At 32.8% G+C, this 23710-nt stretch overlaps 1 protein-coding gene across 3 annotated transcripts in view; it reads right to left on the bottom strand.

The window, feature by feature from the left end:
* Positions 1–17092, bottom strand: part of LOC143915698 (fatty acid hydroxylase domain-containing protein 2) — a 48060-nt gene extending 30968 nt beyond the window's left edge. For all 3 annotated transcript variants that reach the window (XM_077436447.1, XM_077436452.1, XM_077436450.1), the window contains exon 1: positions 16992–17092. The gene's annotated coding sequence lies outside the window, so the exon portion shown is untranslated. The remainder of the gene's footprint in view (positions 1–16991) is intronic.
* Positions 17093–23710: the final 6618 nt, after the last annotated feature.

Below are 23710 nucleotides of genomic sequence, written 5' to 3'. Positions count from 1 at the left end.
AGCTCATCGACATAATGGAGTCAAGAGCTAGAATTTCTGCTGCCGAAACAAATGAAAAAATCGATAGATACCATTCAAATACCGTAATAATTCATCTCCACGATAGACAAATTGCTTCATCTGCCTAGAAACTCATACGGCTTCCACGAAAAAACGTCTATGGACAAAACGACCCCGATAAAATCATAACGCGCTTATTTAATATTTATAAATAAAATTCTGGTTTATCTAGTATTTATTTATTAATATGTCAAAGGACTTTTATTAAATTCTTGCACGTTTTTTCGTTAAAAAATCATTTTTAAACATATAAATGTTATATTATTTCGTGTTATTATTTTGTACGTAGACATTATTTCACTTTAATATTGTGTTCGTAGACACCATGTCAAAATAATACGTTCAGGGGTGTGGAAAGAGTAGTGGGCACAACATTTTCAACCTTTCTAAGAGAAAAAAATCCCACTTAATTTTTTTTTTATTTTCATCACATTGCTACAAGAATTATACTTGAATTTTTTTGTGACGAACACACATGTTGAAGGGGTCGAAAAAATATTGGAAGAAAAATTGAACAAGAGTAAACTGCCACTTCCGGTTGACACATGCTTACTAAATTTTATAAATAACTTGGTATTAAGCTTAAACTTCTAGATATGAAATTTCAGTTCAATAAACCAAAAGATTTCTGAGAAAAACATAAAAAACCTCGATTCTCTAGAATAAAAGTACTACTTCCGGTTCAGATAGAAATATTTAAAAAATATAAGGTTATAAAAATTATTATTTCTATTATATTTAAAAAAAATCAGTCCGATTCAGTTAGTGGTTTGGGAGATAATTGAATTCAAAAACTTAAAAAAAAGAGGACACCTATAAGGGGAGGTACCATTTCCGGTCAACTTAAAAATCTGAAAAAAATTAACGTCGTGTAGATAAAAATTTTAGTAACCGATACTAAGTTTCAGTTCGATAGGACTAATAGTGTTCAAAAAATCTCCAAAATACACAGCCACACACACAGACACACAGACACACACACACATTTTTTCTAGATCATGAAAACGTGATCAGTGATCGATTCTGAGCTCGAATCAGTCAAAATCTCGAGTTTGAATATTTCGCATGATCACAAAACTTCATCTATTGTTACTACGTACATAGATAAAGTAAAAATAACCAAGAATACCACCCGCTAATCTTTTCCAGGTAGCATTGTAAAAAAATGCATTGAACATAGGAACTATCAGAGTTTGCCAATTTTATCTGATCATTGTTGAAACGATTCCTAAAAATTGGTAATATATCCTTTCCTGTTGTCACAAAAATCTTTGTGTATAATTTGTAGAAATTATGCATAGAAATCTGAAATCTATAGATGTCTCTATAATATCGTGTTTATTATGTGTATAAAAATTGTAATAATAATTGTGCACAAAATCTAAAAATAATCCATAGATGTCTCTATGATTATTATTTCTGTACTTGATTAATTATTGTATTCGATGTTTATTGAACGTACTGTATACGTTTTCTGACCATTCAACGTATTGTATACGTTGTCTGACTGTTCTCGTACACTCGTCGCATTGGAGCGATCTGTAATGACGAGTGTACATTGATTGTAATAAAAAAAAAATATGTAAAAACTAGTTCCATTCACTTCAGCGTCTGCTGAAAGAAACCAAGACTGAAATCGTTACGAAATATATATATATATATATATATATATATATATATATATATATATATATATATATATATATATATATATATATATATATATATATATATATATATATATATATATATATATATATATATATATATATATATATATATATATATATATATATATATATATATATATATATATATATATATATATATATTTTGTGCATATAGATGGAAATGTACATATATAACAAAAAACATAAGCTGAAGCGAGGATACAAAAGGGTTAATACGACTCTGCATTTAAGCGACCGTTACTTCTTTACTATGCACCGGATTTATTCGAAGCCTTTAACACGGGGATTGCTCTGGTTTTTCAAAAACCGAAAATGGAACCGGGGACGGGAAAGCATTCACCATACATATAATACGTACACCTGTGCGTAGAAAAAACAATATTGGGTCCAGGTGGGCTACATGTAAACTGGCACGCGTCAGCCTGATTTATCGCGGTACCGGTACCGGAAACGTACTACGTACGACAATTTCTACTCTTTTTATAGTATTTTCCCCTTAGCCATTATAAACATAAACATTTTTCGGAACACCAAACGGTGAGGTCTGTGCTCGTTTATATCAGAAATCGATATTTGTAAGCCAACGTGCCCTGTTCGGCGCAGGGGTTTGCAAACCGCGGTCGACGACCTGTCGTCTGCTGCAGGGGTAGTTCACTCGCTGCATGTTTATGAACCACCTCGGGATGCACTCGGTTAAATAAGAAAACGAAACAATGTTGGGTAGACTGCACGTAGAGCTCCCAGATACATAATCTCACTTGCAATGGAGGACATTGGAAGAGTTGAAATGAAAAATCAGCTGATAACTAAAAATAATTGAATGTGATGTATGTACATATGTAAGCTTATTGTAAAAAACTAAATGTATGTAAGCTTATTGTAAATCATATTAACAATTAGATACAACATAACTTATTATTGAATACTTATATCGCAGATAAAACCCAGTGAAGAGATATACTTTTAGCCGTGAAATGTCAAATCTGACATATTTGGCCAAAAATCAATATATATCGTGTATTACCCTACAAGAAGCTACACGCCATATTTGAAATTTATATATACATATGAGAGTTAAAACTATAAATATTTATATATTCGAGATAACGAGAACCAATAGAGCAAATTTCATAAAATATAGAGTGAATTATAGGCGTTTAAACAATTAAAATCTGATAAGGCCGTGCCATGGCGAACAGTTTACGTCTTGTTAAACAATGCTCGTTAAACGTCAGGAAGATTTACTTTCCCCGTTTTTAAAACGCGTTGCATACGTATACGATATATGGCAGACGATACATTAACGTGTATTGATGACCAAAATGAGCAATATGGCAAAGTATGAAAACGATCGGATAAGAGATCAAAATGACCACTAACACGAAAGCCATGTGAAACGTAAAGGCGGTATGTAAAAATAATCAAACTTTTGTCATTAAGAGGGCTGTACACCCGAAACTTTAATTTTGTTACCGTTCCTTTCTTCGATATATATATATATTGAGTCTATGTATATATTGAGTGAATGCGACATTATATATCAATATATATATATTGAGTGAATGCGACAGTTGCGCTTTGACCAGATAAAACGTGTTTTAAATTGACAAAATCGAGGGTTCATATCCTACTATTTTCTCCTCCAAAACTGGACCAATTTTTAAAAAAAATTCATCATCGGTATAAGAAAGATATTTTCTGTGCATCTATTGGCGTATTTTTTTAAAAATCGACCGTTAAATAACCACGCTAGACTCTTTTCGTGGGTGTAAAAAAGAGGCGATTTTATAGATGTTTGGCGGCTCCTAGCTTCTATAAAAAATAACTAATCAAACAAATAAAACGATAGATGCATTTCAATGGTAAATATCCATAGCATATTAAAAAATAATTTCTCTAGTGCCATAATTGAGGTAGGGAGAAGTATAGTACGTTTGTATTGACAAGGCGCTGCTGTCCAGCCCTCTTAAAACAAGAAATTTATTTTTAACATACTTATGTGAGTTCATCTTTTTAAAAATAAAATAAAGATTATTATTTCTATTACATGTAAAAAATATTAATCCAATTCAGTTAGCGGTTTGGGAGATAATTGAATTCAAAAACTTAAAAAAAGAGGTCACCTATAAGGGGAGGTACCATTTCCGGTCAACTTTAAAATTTGAAAAAAATTTATGTCGTGTCGATAAGAATTTCAGTTACTGATACTAAGTTTCAGTTCGATATGACTAACGGTGTTCAAAAAATCCCCAAAATACACAGACACACACACATTTTTTCTAGATCATGAAAACGTAATCAGTAATCGATTCTGAGTTCGAATCAGTCAAAAATTTCGAGTTCGAATTTTCGCATGATCACAAAACTTCATCTATTGTTACTACGTACATAGATAAATTAAAAAATGATAAAATACTAGTTGTTTTACCCGGCTTCGCTCAGTGTTTGTAATAAAAACAGCAGAAACATGGCGAATCTAATAGTAAATTTTAATTTGTTTTTTTATTAAATTTATTTGAATCGAAAAAAATATAATACTCAACCAATTGAATTGTCGTCATAGAGACTTTGTTTTGTTTTCGAAGTTCCCAATCAAAGATACAAACACACAAAGTCTCTTTCGAAATTATATATTAGATATACATCGTAATGGCGGACGTTATTTCCACATATATACATACATATATTGATGACCAAACCGAGCAAAATGGCAAAGTTTGAAAACGATCGGTTAATAACCCAAATTTCGTCAGAGGATAAAATCGTAAGTGAAGTAAGAAAAGGCTAGTAAAAAATATAGAGTGAAAAAAGTGATAGGCGTTTAAAAAATTAAAATCTGACATAGCGAGAGGATGGCGAAAAGGAAAAAAACGATCGGAATAGTGTGGATAAATCCGGCAATGTGGATAATAGACGTCACCGAGAAAGATTATGGAGTATTTTCAAATGTGTCTATTACGATTATTTTTCACCATCGTAATGGCGGACTTGATTTCCAAATATATTGATGACCAAACCGAGCAAAATGGCAAAGTTTGAAAACGATCGGATAAGAACCCAATTTTCGTCAGACGAAATCAGACGAAAAAATCGAAATCGAAGTAAAAAGAGGCTAGTAACTAGTAAAAATTGAACCAATTTGAAATGGAGGATCAATACGAAGTTGAAGACAGTACAATACAGTTAAAAACAATGTAGGATATGTGGCTGGAGATCAGAGCCTTGCAGGAAATAGAATATTTGATTCGATTTAAGGTGGAAAGTTCTAGTACACGGGGAATACGTAGACCTAGCAATCGTAAGAGGGAAGTACGGGAAATGAATGGAAAATAAGGGAAATAGTTAAGAAGGAAGGTTGGATTTGTGCAAGCATACATACATATGTATGTTGATAAAAATAAAACGTTGAATAAGAAATGAGGTTCGACCCTTTGTATCCTTTTTGTAAACGAATGATTATCTAGATTTTAAATAAAAGTTTCGACAAGTACATACATATACAAAACAGCGAAATCAATATATCGACTTCACCAAAATCTGATAAGCCGTTTGACACCGAAACCACATAACTTATTTAAGCTCCGAGGAATTTCATGCTTCATATACACATGTATCATAAGCAGGGCCGACGAGAGGGGGGGGGGGGACCGGGGTAAAGTTCGAGGGCCCGGACTACTCGAGGGCCCCGTGTCGGAAATCGTACCTGTTATACCATATTTTCTTATTCAATTACACTGTTCGACAAATGACGACTTTTTGCTTCAGAGACAAGATATGACTTTTCTTATAGATATATGCCCAGTGAAAACGAATCTGGTAATAAAAAAATGTTGATTGGCTCGAGATTCAGAGATATATGTGTTTTTTAAATCGCGCGACTTTTCTATATACTGATGTTGTTCGGTCGATGTCTCAAAATATGTCAATTCCCTGTTCAAAATCAATATTGGAATCTATAGTTGGATATTTTATCTTCCATTATTTTGTAGTACTTTTCAGCTATTGATAACTGGCTTACCTCGATAAAATAAAAGCTTCAAGCAAAATTTATTTTCAATTCTATTTATATTACATACAATGTTATCCCAAAAATACATACATACATACATACTAGTATATAAAACCCGTCACCTTTGGCAGACATTTAGCCCCTAATAATACATAACAATATCAAAATACACGAGCCCTTACAAATGCGTTGACCGCGCCGTTATTACGCATGCAATCAAATAGCTTTATTATGCAAATGTCCTCATTTCGCAGTGATTTAGTTTAATAAAGGGTCATGCATACATATATTACATAATATAAAAGTTCAAATTTTTCACCGGTGCTAATTTATCGAGGGCACAGGGCAATAAAACACACCGCACCAGATTATAAGGTAGGGTACACGCGAAATACGTAATATGTACATATGTATGTATGGTTGTACTTGTGTATGAAATGGCCATTTCTTTCTAACCTACTTCTGCAAATGAAGAAAGTTGGTGCGGAGAAACTTTTTCAGAAGAAAACACATAAATGTGTACGTAGTATATATGTATTCTGTTTGTAAGTATCACTTGCACGAATTAGTGGGCGATCGTGTTGCGGAGTAATAAAGTTAAATCCTGCGTGGTGAGATGAAAGGGTATTTTATTTATAGAAATTAGCCGGGATAACAATGACCAAGGCTAAAAATAACAGTAAATTATTAGCTAGCAAAGAAAGATGATGCTCGATTATGATTATTTTTTATTAAATGTATGTACATATGCCACGTAATGAAATGAGGAAAATTAAATCTTGTTGAGGTGTTTTTTCCAGTACTTTATAGGCAAGAGGATGAAGCAAAGCATTTCATAAATATTTTTCCTTGTTACTTTCTAAATTCAAGGTGAAGAAGAACATTTTAGGTTTGGACTTTTTTCAATATCTTTCTGAATAAAATAATGTTTTCTGTAGATATTTCTTTTTATACCCTTTCTGATGAAATGAAGAAGTAGAAAATTTCTTGAACATTATTAGTTAGGATTTTTTTCATTACCTTCTGAATAAAATAATGTCTTCCCCAAGGATTTCTCTTACACACCTTCATAAAACATGTAGAAGAAACATTTTTTAAATCTTTTTTTCGTCAATTTCCAAAGATAAGGTGAGGAAGAAAACTTTTCGTTAAGGCTTTTGTTAACTTCTGAATAATAGTGTCTTCGGTAGAGATTTCTCTAACAAATCTTTTGATAAAATGAAGAAGTAGAACATTTTTGAAGATTTTTCTTCATTACTTTCTAGAGACAGGGTGAAGGCAATTTTAGGTTGGGGCATTTTTCATTACCTTTTGAACAATCTTCGCTAAAGATTTTTCTAGCATAATTTCAGTAGAAATAAAGAAAAAGCATTTTAAAATTTGTTTTCCTCAATTTTCAAAGATAAGGTGAAGAAGAAAACTTTTGTCTAGGACTTTTTTCATTACCTTCTGAATAAAATAATGTTTTATCTAAAGATATCTCTAACACACCTTCAAAAGAAATGAAGAAGAAACTTTGTTCAAGTTTTTTCATTAATTTCTAAAGATAAGGTGAAGCAGAAAACTTTTGGTTAGAGCTTTTTTCATTACTTTCTGAATAAAATAACGTATTATTTAAAGATTTCTCTAACACACCTGAAAAAATTAAAAAGAAATATTATTAAAGACTTTTTTCGTCAATCTCCAAAGATAAGGTGAAGAAGAAATCTTTTGGATAGGACTTTTTTCATTACTTTCTGAATAAAAGAAAGTTTTTGGTAGAAATTTCTCTATGATACCTTTTGAGAAAAATAAGAAAAAAGGGGAAGAGAAAAAAGATTTATTAGGATTTTTCTCCATTAACTTCTAAATAAAAGAAGGCGAATTATTTTATCGATTGTTCTTCATTCCTCTCTAGGAAAAACCGGATGAAAATATTTATGATAAAGATTTTCTCAATTGATTTCTGAATAAAAGAAGAAAAAGGAAGAATTTTGAAGAGATCTCTCGCATAACATATCATTCGAAGAAAGATAAGATACACACGAACGGTCTTCCAACAAAATATTCTTTCAATACGTACATATGTAGTTTTTTCATGTACCATATGATATAATAAACGCATAGTTAAAATCTTAAAATATATTACATTCGATCGAAATTGCAGTAAAATTTAACAACCACAAAATGAAAGCATACTTATAAACATATTTATTTATTTATTACAGTTACAGATATACTCCAGGGCATCACTATAGCATACATTCGAATGAAATGACCCTCTCAGAAGATATTCACGAAGAAACAGGTGTCTGGAAATTATCAATTTTTCCGAAAGGGTTTCCGAGAAACACTCTGAATTGAAGCACTGCCGTTATAAAGCAACAACAGCATGTAAAATTCAATGCATACATCATCAAATTCTCATCAGTGTACCATTCATCAGTTTTCCGTCCATCAAAATACCAACGACGAGAACGAAATTGTGAATCCGCCCAAAAATCATATCTCGCATTCGAATTTTCATATCGGTCGTGTGCAAACATTTCACGAGTGTCGAGAGTGGCACTTATCCACACGAGGAAATTCGCTGTGGGTAAAGCCCGCGAATATTTCCAAGCCACTCGAATGTTTGTCCAGATCTGAAGATCTCAACCTTTTTTGGCCGTGTTGACACATCGACCCCCCCAAATATTAGCGTCAAACATGTTACGATAATACGAGAAAATAAAATAAAAACGTTCGACAAAAGACGAGTGGTATGAATTCCAGACACTGCAAACAACAATCATTCGTTCGACTGAATAAACACACATATGTATGTACATACGTGCAAAAGTTTTGCACAAAGCGAAACTTTTCAAAGCGTGTTATTTTTTTATTATGGCTTCCTTCATCTAATTTCATCAAAACATTTTTCGAACACTTTTTTGTTCGAGAAAAAAAGACCGATCTAAAGTCGAGTTCAAAATGGCGGTGTATTTAATGTTGCGGATGTCAGTCAAATTATATTATTTCGTATTGCACTTAGATGACATCTTTATGCAATTTCTGAGTATTATTTCAGCTACATAATTATAACATAAAAATAGCAAAAATATTTTTTTCATGTATATTTAGTTCTCTTTTTGCACGGTGCATCCGTTCATGGAACGGACGTGTAAAAATATTCCTAAAAAAAATTACAACGCATTACCGTTTTTTTTTTTTTTTTTTTTTTGTATAAAAATATTGCAATACGTTGAATGCAAATGAAATAATAAATTAACATGATTTTTAATTTCAATTAAATTAAATAGAAAAAATTAACGAGCGAAAAAAAGTAAGTATAATTTGTTTAAATCGCATTAAATCGACGAATACATTGAAAATAATACAAAATAAAAATATATCAGAAAATATAAAGTATTTAAAAAATTCCGAAATAATTTATTGAGTATTGTAGTAATAATATGCCGTAGTGAATTTTTTTTATTAATATACATATGTACCTACATATACATACTCGCAATAAGATGTGAACTTTCATCAGATAATAATGGCACATTGAAAACATTTCCATATTATAGCATTTTAAAAATAATTTTTCATTTTTCATTATTATAATCAAACAGTTACCGTACAGACTCGTGTTTAGGCCTGTTACGACGTGCGTTCCCCCACCACTCATTGTAATGTTCAATGAGGGGAATTGCTCACGAACATTTCATTAGACACGCAAAGGTGGTCATCAAATACACATAAATGTGATCTTCATAGACACATTTATGAAGACATGCTTATCTGCTGGTAAGGAACGGACCTCTTGACGTGCAGCTCAGATCAATGAAGAAGCATAGAGCCGTCTGCAGTTCACCTCATTGCACAATTCAGGAAAGTTATAAATATCGTTAGATAATAAAGGATTACAAAGAGGGAAGAGAGATATTTCAATCAACTCCACATCATTCCTCAACATTGTCATTCAAACCGAACTCCAAATCCAAACATGGTCCTTCGAAGCGGACATATTTTTATTTTATTACCTACATACATACATAAATATTATAAATTAATTATTATTAACATAAATTAATAAACAGCAGGATAGACTTGTGGTCAGCATATAATGCGTACGAACAAAATGGTCACGGATTCAAATCCCACCGGTTGTTGCTGGCCAGAATTTAAATATGTGACTCCAGGTCGATCGTTTCCTATCAGAGATTGCCAATATTATTTTATTATATCTGATTTTATTGAAACGGTCCAAAAATTGGCAACCCTTACCCATTTCTCGAAAATTTTGGTTTTTCAGCATCTCGAAATTGACTGAATTGTATAAAATGCTGCAAACTTGACCATAGATGTTAATTGATATTGTATTTACCTTGTATAATGCTTTCAATACTTCTGTGCAATGTTTGACTATAGATGTCATGTGTAATGTAAAAAATATATGGGTGCTTTCTTGTAAAATAAAAATAAAGTATCGAATACAATAGAGACATCTATGGGCAATCAACAAAAATTTTGATGCACAGCAAATTTGCGACAAATACATTACGTAAGTAGCATTTTATAAGATTCAACAAATGAGAGATGATAATAACTCTAATTTACGAGAAACTGAGGTGGAGGAAACCGATTTATTGGATCCGTCACAACAATTAAGTTAGAAAAATCGGAAAATTCTAGCAGCAGATGGTCGATTCATGTTTTAATAACCTGAAGATTTCACCATCAGCGTATTCGGTTGGGACTTGAACCCACGATCTCTCTACTGGTATGCAATAGCTCTACCAGTGCACTACCTTGTGGCATATTTAATTGAGCAACACGATTTTTCAATATATGTATGTATGTATGTTTTTCAGGACCATCAATCAGACCTCCATTCCGCAAGAATTTGGACCTGGAGAAGTTCATCTTACCAACACAATCTATGTTCAAGAAAAAATAAAATAGCATTCAAGTATATCTTATTAACTGACCAAGTCATTCCGTAGAGCCCTTTATCTAATATAATGAATGCTAAAAAATTCAGGCATGGATTGGATAGGGTTGTACACATAAATGAATCATTCTTGTCAAAACGAACTAAAGGGAAATTGCGACACGAGGGAAATGAACTAGGGACACCTCTTTGATTAATCACCGGTTCAAACCCTGACCGGTTCGCGTCCAGTCCGATTAAAAGCTTCCGGTGATGTGCAAAGATTCCGGTTGTGTGTTCGTAACTATTAAAACCGTATATCTGTGCTATCGGAAAAGGCTTAGCCGCCAGGAAATTTTACATCATAATCATACATATACGTTCGTTAGCAAAGTCGCATTAATCGTATAGAATGGATATACATACATAATAGCTCAAACATCGTTTTACGCGGTATTCGATTATCACAGACAATTATTTTTATTCAATCAAATTCCATCGGATGTATGTATGTACATACATACAGTGTATGTAGTTTTGCATAATTGAAGTGACGGATTTACACAAAGGCGGGGAAAACGTTTGTCTAAGATCCCCGAAGTCAATGGGGGGCGTTTATGCGCGCACGTACGCATTTCCGAAGACAGTAGAACATTGTACACGCGAAATGCTATTGGTTTAAGGGACAGCTTGTGCGTTTTTTTGAAGTGTCTTCCTACAGCGGACCAACTATAGGTTTGATTTTGATCCTACCTACTACTGGTATGCAATAGCTTATACAATGAGCTACATACGTTGTGGCACAAAAGTGCTAGGAAATTTTATGGTCTCTCATAAACCGACAGGATTGTCTGCCGATTTGTCTACAGAAGTGGCTTAGGACAGCGTATGTAGTATATCTATCGCAGCTGGTAAGATCTTTGTGGCTATTAAATGCCGATCGATCGTCTCCTGTTGGATTTTTCCAATGTATCTACTTTAATTTATGTGACGGTTCCGGTACAACCAGCATCCTTTCCCTTTCTCCCGAATTGGGCTTGTTTAAATTTGTTAATTGTTGCAAGTCTACAGACGGATATCTACCTAAACGGCTACCTTTATTCCAAAACTTCTATTGATATTGCGCTTTTTACACATACCACTTTGTAGCATTCCTGTACAAACGACCCAAGACATGACAGAGCCATTGATGTATAATACACTAGATCCGCCCTCACGCTTTATACTGGTCTCCCTTTTGGCGCATGCAAAATACATGGCGCATGCACAGTTTCTCTCAGTAGGTACCGCTGCGTCGTAGGAAAAAAAAACATTTTTTTCCCAACTTCCCCGCTAGTTAAACCCCCCGCACCCCTCAGTTAGTGAAGACAACATCTCCGACCAAAATCACACGTCAGGGCCCATCTAGTGTATTATACATCAATGGACAGAGCACTAAAAAGCAGCACCCAACATTGATTAAATCCAATAAATCAAGCAGCAGATATGCAGAACGATCGCAGAGATACACATAATTAAATCGCAACTGTCGAATGCGCGAATTTAATTTCGAGCACGGAAATCGATAGCACCTACCCAAAACGGGCTCGCGAGACTGTGAGCCATCAACAGCTCAAATTAAATTTCTCAATCCAATTCATTTACTATATATTTGTATAAATATATATTATATTCAAGTCTACGTAGACGACAAAGTCTATTTATAAAGTCTCGATAATTAAATCTAAGGTCGCAACAGAGAATATCAGGTGCATTTCTGAGAGACGGCAACCGTACCTACAATGTATTATATGTACAACTAATTGGGTCAAGCGATCCAGAAGTGCTCATTATTTTCCGAGGAAAAATTAATGGGAATTTTTGCGCCAATTTCCCCGTCGGGCACTTTCTCGAAAAGTGCATATAAATTATGTACCGGAATGGTAATTTATGTAGAATCATTTAAACGTATGCGATCGATTCTAGTACTAACTTATTGATTTTGTACACAAGTATGATGCTGATAAATTATTCAATGGATTGTATATGTATGTATATATATATATATATATATATATATATATATATATGTTATAGTCCAAGTGTTCACACCGGTTTGTTCATGAACATGCTAGTTTGTTCATACACGAACTATTGGTTTCAGTTTAAATGCTAGCAGACAAAAGCCATCTTCAAATAGACTCACCAGGTGTCGTATGAAACTGTTAGCAGTCAACCAGCAGAATAGACTAGTGGTTAGCATATAATGCTTTGAACAAAGAGGTCACGGGTTCAAATCCCACTGGTTTCTGCTGGCCAGACCTTGGATTTGTGACTCCAGGACGATCGTTTCCTAACTAGAGTTTAGCAATTTATCTGATTTTTATTGAAACGCTTCCAAAAAATTGGCAACCTGACCCATTTTTTCGAAAATCTCGAGTTTTCAGGAATCTCGAATTTCGCTAGATTGTATAAAATGCTATAAATTTACAAATTTGACCATAAATGTCTCTCTATGGATGTTAATTGATATGTATTTACTGAATTTCAATGAATTGTTTAAAAATGCTGCAAATTTACAAATTTGACCATAGATGTCTCTGTGGGTGTTAATTTATATGTATTTACTTTGTATAATACTAATAATACTCGTATCAAATGTACCTGTGATTTTTACACTTAGAAAAATTATACGACATATAATTTTTCTAAGTGGAATTTTATTTAATTTTCATATAAAGACAATTCAGATTCGTGTAAATACGAGGAAATAATAGTACGAGTTTTTAGTTGGAAATTTTACCGATTTAAAATTCAGCACACTTCCAATTAACCCTTTTAAACGAAAACAAAAAATAGTGTGGCCAGAACACAATCCCAATAAAGATGTTTCAATAGAAAATACTCAATATAAAATAGTATTAACAGTGGGAAAAAATCCGTACAGTGAAAATACGTACTTTTGACTTTTGATTTGAACTGGACGACTACTTAGAGAGATTTGAAAGTTGATAAGTATTACAAATGAAAGATAAAATACCCGACTATAGATTCCAATATTCATTTTGAACAGAGAATTGACAGATTTTGAGACATCGACCGAACAACACCAATATATAGAAAAATCGCGCGATTTAAAAAACACATATATCTCCGAATCTCGAGCCAATCAACACTTTTTATTACCAGATTCGTGATTACTGGGCATAGATCTGTAAGAAAAGTCATATGTCGTCTCTGAACCATTTTTCGTGTCGAACAGTGTAGTTTGTGTATGAACAAACTAGTTTGTTTGTCAATTTATTCACTACATATAACTAGCCAGATTGGTTCGTGTATGAACAAAATAGTATGTTTATTAACAAACGAGGTATACAATTGTACTGTAACATATACATACATAATAGCTGTTGCTAAGTTGAGTGTTAATCTTAAATAAATATAGTTAATTAGACGATACGTTGATTTTTTTTATGTATTATATAACCTACAATATACGCAAGATAAAACGTTCTGCTTATGATTGAGAGGTTCCGAGATAAAATTTCGCATTATATTTTATTCTTCATTGACAGCTATAAAGAAGTCTAAAAAATAAGTGATTCCGAATTTATCGATCGTAGACATTGCTATCTACATATGTACGATATTTGTATCGTAACTAACGATTTTACTACGCTAAATGGCACCTTTTTGTTTGGATCATTCGTTTTGGAGATTCTATTGTATTTTAAACACAAATTTGGGAGACATTAGACTGCAGTTAACTAGAATAATTGATTGAAAAACTAACTGCCAAAATAATTTTTAAACCTCGAACGACTTACTACACTAATTTTCGGCTAGGATAAATCACCCAACTAATTGACAAATCGGAAAAGTTTTAATTGAAACAAATACATATACATAAAGCCACAGCGTAGTGCTCTGAGAAAGCTATTTAATACCAGTAGAGAGGTCATGCGTTCGAGTCCCGGGAAAATGCGCTGCTGGCGAGATCTTGTGGTTATTTCAACACAGATCGACCGTCTCCTGTTAGAATTTTTCAATTTTTCTAGATTAATTGTTGTGACAGATCCAATAAATCGATATCCCCTTCCCCTCAGTTTCTAGCAAATTCAAATTATTATCGAGAATCTTATTATAAATGCTACCTACATACATAATGTATTTCTTTTTTTGATTGTGCATAGATGTCTCTACGTTCTGTTATGTTTGTTAAATTGTTAGTACTTACATATGTACAAAAATAATATAACTATATGTGTCGCCTTGGGCCTGATTTCCTGTCATGGCACATAAATGATATATGTATGTAATAAAAATAAAATATACTTCAACGAAATTTCGTCAGAAGATGCAAATGTTTTCAACTAGGATTAGGCCTGGTATTGAATATGAACTGTAAACTTGGAGAAGTCAGGCGAATTAATTCGGAAAGCACGTGTATAAATAAGGCCAATAATATATAGAGCGAATAAATACGTAGTTTGCATGTAAATTGATATAACCTTATATCAAGTTGGAACAGCTCAATTGAGAAATCATATTCAAAAATAGCCCAATTGATAAGCGTTTTTTTTTTGCTTTATTTTTATAAACTCCCTACAATGAAAGTACCTTATTTTGTAGACACGCATAGTATGAACACTTACGGGTAGGATTTTGACCTAGATACCAGATTCTATAATTGAACAGAGCTTAGCCTGATGGGACTAAGCCCCATGAGTAATTTTTCGACATGAACAATATTTTTCCCTACGGTTAATAACTTTTATTTAAAAAAGATGAATAAAATTCGCCAAAAAATAGCTCACGTGGGATAATTCCACTAGGCAAAACTATATCAATTGTAATGCTACTATATACACTGACAGTTTTATACGAAAATACTCTTTCCGACTATTATGTATTAAATTGCTACACTAAATCATCACCCTTTTCTACTTCCACTTTACTCTTTCTTAGAAAGTAATGGAGATAACCTTCCCAAGATGACACAGCTACATATGTATGTACATATTTTGCATTATATTATTACAAGAGAGAGCACATATTGTAAGCATCATACATACATAGTTCTAAACTATATCAATATTAGATATCAAATGTTGGGTCGCACAGGTATAAAATACGATACATAATTAATTTCACGTTAATAGGGCCATTTTGGACGGCCGCAATTCGAGTCAGCGTTTCTCAAAATTTAATAAAACCCTTCACACTAAATACTCCTATTTTTTTATAATGGAATTCTCTAGGGTGGAAAATTTCAAATGAATAAAAACCAGCGACAGTTTATATCTACAAACAATACATTATTAAATGTGGAAAAAATCAAACGAAACACTCGAAATGTTTTATTTTGATGTATATTTTTAGATTTTAATTTAGAACTGTTCATTTCGAATAAATAAAACAATTGCGCAATGCGCGGAATGTTTCACGAAAACGTTCTCAAATCTTAATCTCTTACTTTCATTCAACCTACACATGAATGCTCATTTCAAGAGCAAGGATTTGATACAAAAGCAAATACAAAGCCCCCCTCATTGTGTAAAATATTCAATTAAATCGCGTTGAATGTTTTATTCAAACGGTTAGAACCAGTACAAGTACGTATGTATATATGATTAAAAATGATACATCTGTTTTGTTGCATTAAATTGTACACGTTTTTTAGGCAATTATATATACATTATAGAATGATTAGTTATATATATATGTATACATAGATACAAATGTCTCAATAAAAAAAAAACAAACAATATGTGTTGTTATGACGAGATAAACAAAGAGCGATAACAAAGCAAATTTTCGACACAGCAACGGTTTTTTTTATTTTTTTTTTTATCTTGAGTTAATTTTCGGTACAAAAGTTAAAATCTTTTTATTGGAAAATTATTATGCAGAGTGGCTATTTTTTTTAAAGAGACGCATCACTCATTATGGGATTTTTTTCGAGTCACCCGGTATAATAAACAAAGGTGCGAATGTCGTAAACTTTGACGCCAGTGTGCGAGTTATATAATATTTTTAATTATATTACACAATTCATACAATGCAGGTGCGAATGTTTTTATTGTGGAATTAAATCAATAAGTTGTGTTGCAGATTCGAAAGATTGTCGCGATTAAAATTTTGTAAATACTAAATGTGTGAAAAATCGACGGAAAAGTGGTCGCATCGGTGTGCATTGTCGAGATTTGTTACGTTGTAACGATTGTGCGAAGGTTTCGTGTAAGTACGACGTTATCCGTTGTATTGTAATGGATTGTACAAAGAAAAACGGGAAAACCGGCGGCGGCGTATTAGAGGAAAACCGTGTTTAGGTGTCGGTGGGGAATGATCGAAATACCTGGTGCAGCTCCTGGCCAAGTGCTGACGATGATCTCCGACGACGTAGCGGGTTCAGGGGTGCGTCATATCTGCGCCGTTCGTATGTAAACATTCGACTGCGACCCTGCTGACATTTTAGTATAAATAAAAAAACATCACAGTTACGGCTCAGGGTTGGGGTGAGATTTACCAGTGACATCTGTCGGCGAATGGCAACAGCTAAACGAATCATGGATCAAAACCGTCGAAAATTTTCAAATCAAATCTACGTTTTGATTATATCACTATGAATAAAATATACTTCAGAAAGCCCACTCAATTGTTTGTATGTATTTCAAATTATTATCTTTTGTTTATCTATGTATATATTTATTTATTTACATGGATTATCATTTTTGTCTCGAATTTATCGTTATAGTTTTGAATTTACTATTGATATACCAACTGTTTAATAAGAGGGCATGCTGTAGATTAACATTAGAATAATATAATACTATGATTACAAACCAAATTAAATTAAATTGTAAAATAGAAAATGATCAGTAGATCAGTAGCTATTAAAATAGATATAAGATGTATTGTGAACATAATTTCATAATAATAAAAAGCATTTAAAAATCAAAAAAAAAGAGGGCTGGACACCAGTGCCTTGTCCATACAAACGTATTACACTTCTCCCTTCCTCAATTATGGCACTAGACAAATTATTTTTTAATATGCTATGGATATCCACCATTGGGATGCATCTAACGTTTTATTTTTTTGATGAGTTATTTTTTTTTATAGGAGCTAGGAACCGCCAAACATCTATAAAGTCGCCTCTTTTTTACACCCACGAAAAGAGTCTAGCGTGCTTATTTAATGGTCAATTTAAAAAAAAATACGCGCATAGTTGCACAGAAAATATCTTTCTCATACCGATGATGAAATTTTTTTAAAAATTGGTCCAGTTTTGGAAGAGAAAATAGGAGAATACGAAACCTCGATTTTGTCGATTTAAAATACGTATTATCTGGTCGAAGCGAAACTGTCGCATTCACTCAATATATATATTGTCGCATTCACTCAATATATACATCAAAGAAAGGAACGGCAACAAAATTAAGGTTTCGGGTGTTCAGCCCTCTTAAGTATTATATATAATGAAAATATGAAAATAGTATGTTGATGTATATTATTATTGTAATAAATAAGTTGCATGTTGTTCAAATTGTGTATATGTACAGTGAAATCATATTTCAAGTGAAAATATATTTTCAGCAATTCAAGCAGTGAAAATGTATCAAACAATGAATTTACAACGTTTGACTCTATAAATTTAACCGTAACAACCCAATCTTAAATGAATAGGGCCAACCCTTACTTAACCTAAGCTATCCTAGCCCTTAAATAATACCAACCCTTACAATCTAATCTCAAATGAATAAAATCATTTAATTATGATTTCACTAAAACGTCAGTGAAAATATGTTTTCACTTGAAATATAATTTCACTGTGACATATCCGTTTTGATTTTGCCTAAGGGCGGCGGCGGCCGGGGTGTTTCAGTTCCGGATCCCGATTACTGTTTCAATTCCGGATCCCAATTTCTTTTTCAGTTCTAGATCCCGATTCCTTTTTCATTTCCGGTTTCGGATTCATTTTTTTTTCGGATACAGACTCCATTTCCAGTTTCGATCATTGATGTATAATACACTAGATCTGCCCTCACGCTTTATACTGGTCTCCCTTTTGGCGCATGCACAGTTTCTCTCAGTAGGTAGGTAGGTACCGCTGCGTCGTAGGGAAAAAAACTTTTTTTTCCCCCAACTTCCCCGCTAGTTAAACCCCCCGCACCCCTCAGTTAGTGAAGACAAGATCTCCGACCAAAATCACACGTCAGGGCCCATTTCTGTTTTAGTTGCGCTTCCAATTAATTATTACTATACGTATTGTAACTTTATTTTTAAGCATGTATCAATTTGTTTCCGAGACCACCCGTTGAAATTTCAACGGGCATAAAACTAGTATATAATAATAATTATGTATATAAAAACGGACGCTCCGCTACAAATCGCTTCAAACGACGCAGCTGCATGCTCATTTCATACTATTGACTCGATTTTTGCCTTTTTAAACTTGCCAGAAAGATCCACCTAAATTTTAATAATGGCCAATCATCAATGCACATCGGAATGCCATATATGCATTGTCTTTCGTACATGCTTAAATTAAAACAGTCGCGAATTTCGCCGAGACGTCATATCAGAGAAATATAATATTAATCGAAGTGGCTTTAGGTGTTCTTTTGTTGTCAAGTGACATTCTGTCCACGGACAGATCTAAATAATTTTAGCATCAGTCGTATTTGACGCTTGGTGCTCGACGTATGACCGATAAAAACTTCTCTGTTTGTTTATATTACTCGCAAGATGGGCAAGCATCGGTAAAAATTGCACAATACATTCAAAAACACACAATAAACAACATGGGATACATTTTTATAAGTAAATTGATCCGATTGTATTTCGTGCGATGTAGCGTATTTATAGAGACGTACCGCGTAAAATTGAAAACAATTATTTATTCGTAAGGGCCCCCCTATTCTTATTACATCTCTCTGCGTCAAATACCGAAATGCAAACACGAAATTTACTAACAAACCCAAAAACGGACGCGATGTGAGTATGTGCCAGCCGTGGAAACACAGCTAATCAGAGTGGAGAAGTGGTCGGGAAGATGCGGGGAAGTGGGGGGGGGGAGCGTGACGTTAGGCCGAGCGATGACAGGCATATGCGACGTCAGGCCGAGTGGCGGGTTTTACTATTAATACGTTCGCGCGCCTATAAGTTACCTCACATTATACATATTTATATATAACATTTAACTTAATTTTAATTTATGTATCAATTCCTTTCCGAAATCATCGGGCACAACACTAATATTTTGTAATATTGTCACGTAGGGGAGGGTTCAGGATCCAAATGAAAGGCCGAAATCACTTCACAGCATTTATTCAACGATCCCAAAGGTCTACACGGAACCACTGCTCACTCCAGAATAATGTGATTTACTGTGTGTACCTCCTTATAAAGGACAAGTTGGACAGCACAGCTTCCCTGATTCATTAATGAGTCTATTGTTTAGGAACTTAAAGGTCTACCCTGGTGAGTCTATTGTCCTTGAAGTGCATAAACAATTTAATGGATGCTGAGCAAATAGTCCTTTATAAGGAAGTTCACACGATAGATCACACTATTCTGAAGTGAGCGGTGGTTCCGTGTAGACCTCTGGAATCGTTGAATAAATGCTGAAGTGACTGGCCTTTCAATTGGATTCTAAACCCACCCCTACGCAACAATATTACAAAATATGAATGTTGTGCCCGTTGATTTCGAAAAGGAATTGATACATAAATTGAAATAAAGTTAAATATTATATATAACGACAGATCAGATTATTCTGGAGTGAGTGGTGGATCTTTGTGGACCTCTTGAATCATTGAATACTTGAATATTCTCCCATTCCTCGCGGCCTCCGTTTCTTAAATTCACTGGATGGTGCCATTGACATTTGTCATGTCTCTATTCATTATCTGCACCAATTCCTATGTTATGGAGGTCGCGACCATTTAGAATGGTTGAGTAAGTGTTTTTTAATAATGTTTTTATTATGATTTCGTGTTTTATTTAGTTATCCTTTCTTTTTTAATTTGTATATGTAATTTGTTTTTTAACTTATATTTTTTACTATTGTACTTCTTAATCTTTTAGCACACTCGTCGCTTTGGAGCAATCTGCTAGACGAGTGTGCTTGATTAATTGATTTTTGTTAAAATAAATAAATAAATTGAATAAATGCTGTGAAGCGACTTTGACCTTTCATTTGGATCCTGAACCCATCCCTATACAACATTATTATTGGCTAATTTTTAAATATAATACATATAAAAATGTACATTAAAACTGCAATGAATTGTTTTGAAGCACTATTAATGTCATAATTCAAAATTTGGCAAAAATCTAAAAAAAGTATTTTTGTAGATAATTGTATTTCTAAATCTTTATTCCATCAAATTATATGAAGATTACTAAATAAATTTACGTACATACATTTATCATTTCCAAACCTATTATTGTCTTCTGAAAAATCACACATTTTGAAATTACATAATATATCATAAAACAAATGATGTATGATATATAAAAAAAAAAATGAAATAATTTCAATTTGAAATGAATATTTCAATTCGTGATGGTTTCAGATTCAAATTCTTGAATGATATATGTTAAATAAAATAAAACACAGTTTTTTAAATTAAATCACATTTAATTTCTGATCGTACATTTTGGGCGAAACTTAATTTACAAAAGAAGTTTTAGACAAGATGATTGGTTTTGAGTATTGCCAAAGGAAATAAACAAAAAAGGCGGAGACAAAAAATAAAAAGAATTCCGGCGTAGGGTCCCGATTTTAGAAATAGCATCGATCACAATAAATTAAATTGACAGTGATAATTATCAGTTTCGTTAAATATCAATAAATACTGCACAGTCATTAGTTTCGAGTTAAAAGTTACACATATTTTACATTTACATATATTTATACACATATACATAAAAAATAATAAAAAATCACCGAATCTCTTCAGCGACATTGGCAAGTGTACACGTACATATATACATAAAAAGAAGTACATATACATTTCATATCAATTCATAAATATATAGTAAATGTATAAAAGTATGAAGGGAAGTACGACTAACGTCTAAAAGTTAATCGGGCCCCCTCATTGGAGGTCCGTCGTCGATTTTATCTCGTTTAAAACATCCAGCTTCCGTATACAAGGTGGGATATCCGTCGGAACGCTTACTTACAATACACATGAGATTAAATAAATTGATACATCAAATAGGGATATGTTCGCATTAATAAAACCGTACTAACAATAATTAAATAATTTTAGTCTTAGTTATAATGGAAATGTTCAACTTTATCAGAAAGTTAACAAGGAGACCATCTATATATGTATGATTCATAAACAATAATAACAAAAAAAAAAAAAATACATACTTATATATTACATACAAGAGTTCACATTATTATACGGGAGTATAAAGTTAGCTATAAATTACAAACATGCCAAAAAATTCATAGTTTGTAAAACGTGGTCCAAAACTATATCTACGTATTACACGATTAAAATAAGGGAATGTTCGTAAAGATGGTTAGATTTATTATTAGCAGGCAAGTATGCGGATTGAACTATACAATGGAAGGAATTGGAACAATGACGCTAATATAAAAATAATCAGTGTTAATTTTTGTACTCGGCGGCCGGAGAAACGTATCGTCGACTTTACAGTGAGGAAGAAGAGGTCAACTGAATCATTCTTGTACAAAATGGGTCGGAAACAAATAGACAATCAGTAGGTGCCGCTTTAGTATGCGGTCTACCTTTTAGTTTTTTATATGGCCAACCCTAACTTAACCTAACCTAACCTGACCCTTAAATAAATAGGTGTTGGCTGCTAAGACATATATTTTTTAAAAGTTTTATTTCATCAATATTTTCACAAAAAAAAAACATATCTTAGCAGCCAACACCTATTAATTTAAGGGTCAGGTTAAGTTAGGTTAAGTTAGGGCTGGCCCTATTAATTTAAGATTAGGTTTTTAGGGTCGGTATTATTCAGTATCACTGTTACAAGCGGGAACAGAGACAGTGAGACCGCATATTAAAGTAAAAACGTGAAGGTAGATCGCATACGTAAATATATATATGTAGACCGCATACTAAAGTGGCACCCAATTAGTGGATTTCATTGACATTATTTGGCATAATGTTATTTTATGTAGTCTATTTTTGAATTCCTCTTCATTGAGAAGCCGGTTCAAATCCCAAAGGTACGGAAACCAATAGCAATCTTTTAACTTTGATTATCAGAGCTGGCTGGCTATTCGGGACAAAATGTTTTGACCCGAATGAGAGGAATCCTCTGTATTTGCTTTCATTTCAAAGTAACCCATCGCCTAATTGTTTCCACCACATTCTGTACAATCCAGGTGGACTATACGTTTCCGTTCGAACTGCCGTATTTGTACATGATAAAAAAAATTATCACAATTCATTAAAAATAAGGTAAACATTGATAAAAAGATAACAAATATAACATAAGAGATTGGTTCAATAGGAAAAACATTGCATTGTGTTTTAAATATCTATTAGTTTGAGTTCAAAGCATTTAATATCCGTCGATATCTAGTCTTAATAATAACATTAATAAAAATAGATCATCGATGATTAAAAAAATAAATAAAATACACACACACACACGCTGCACCATATCAGAGATCAAATTTACTAATTAAGATATTTATATATATATATGTGTGTAAAGAATATCAGACATCGTATTAAAAGAGGGCATATATATATATATATATATATATATATATATATATATATATATATATATAGCGATCATCAAATTTCAAGTCTTTCAAAGTTACAAACGGATAATTGGTCGTATTTGACTTTTACCCTAAATGACAGACACGCCTGTGAATATTCTCTGTTTTATATATATAAAAAAAAAAGATCAATTTATATATGGATTTTTTATGATTAAGGCACTTATCTAAATAAAGACAGGTAGTAGTCCTTTGAAATAGTATTACGAGAGGGGAAAATATCGTATCAGCGTCATACTCTTTCTGTATAAAAAGGCGAAATCCATCTTGAAAGCTACGTATAG

Source organism: Arctopsyche grandis, chromosome 8 (assembly GCF_051622035.1).
Source record: "Arctopsyche grandis isolate Sample6627 chromosome 8, ASM5162203v2, whole genome shotgun sequence".
In the NCBI taxonomy this organism is placed as follows: Eukaryota; Metazoa; Arthropoda; class Insecta; order Trichoptera; family Hydropsychidae; genus Arctopsyche; species Arctopsyche grandis.
Note: the sequence above shows the minus strand (reverse complement) of the source record. Positions and strands in the feature narration are given on the sequence as shown.